The sequence below is a fragment of the Sinocyclocheilus grahami genome, unplaced genomic scaffold (assembly GCF_001515645.1).
Source record: "Sinocyclocheilus grahami isolate Dianchi unplaced genomic scaffold, SAMN03320097.WGS_v1.1 scaffold1810.1, whole genome shotgun sequence".
In the NCBI taxonomy this organism is placed as follows: Eukaryota; Metazoa; Chordata; class Actinopteri; order Cypriniformes; family Cyprinidae; genus Sinocyclocheilus; species Sinocyclocheilus grahami.
Genome location: NW_015506989.1, coordinates 109502 through 110019, shown reverse-complemented (window position 1 = coordinate 110019; position 518 = coordinate 109502). Strand labels below are relative to the sequence as shown.

General features: G+C 40.5%; 1 protein-coding gene across 1 annotated transcript in view; it reads left to right on the top strand.

Annotated features, from left to right (window-relative positions):
- LOC107572754 (verrucotoxin subunit beta-like) overlaps positions 1–518 on the top strand; it is a 6496-nt gene that overhangs the window by 5784 nt on the left and 194 nt on the right. The window lies entirely within an intron of this gene.

The following is a 518-nucleotide window of genomic DNA, read 5'->3' as shown; positions in this document are numbered from 1 at the left end:
AGCAGCACAGCAGATGATTCATTTACTGGAGAAGAAAGACCTGACGAAGGTCAAAGAATCATTTCTGCCCTGTCAGGGGAAACTGTGGCATCGGTGGAGTCAGAAGAACAAAGAACTACATCGACCTCAAGCAGATATAACAGAAAATGAAATAAGTAGAAAACGAACAGAAATGGGCAAAATCCGTGAAGAACAACATGAATCTGATGTCAGCAAGTTTATGAAGCTCTTTATTAAAGAAATGAATTCAGATTCTGCAAACAAGATGTTTTTCCTCAAATGGCTCGGAATCTTTCTTGATGAATATACATCAGCTGATCTGTCTGCTCTACATCACAAGTATGATGAAAAGTGGTCGGCAGTGTTAAAACTGAAAGAGAGCCAAGCCTTTGGATTGGAGCACATCATGAGGGAGATCGGTCAAATCTATGAATCATGTTCATCTGTGAAGAAGAACAAGAAAGACCTACAGGTTCACTTCTCTTCTCTCCCGAGTCTTGCAGCAGAGATGATGATCT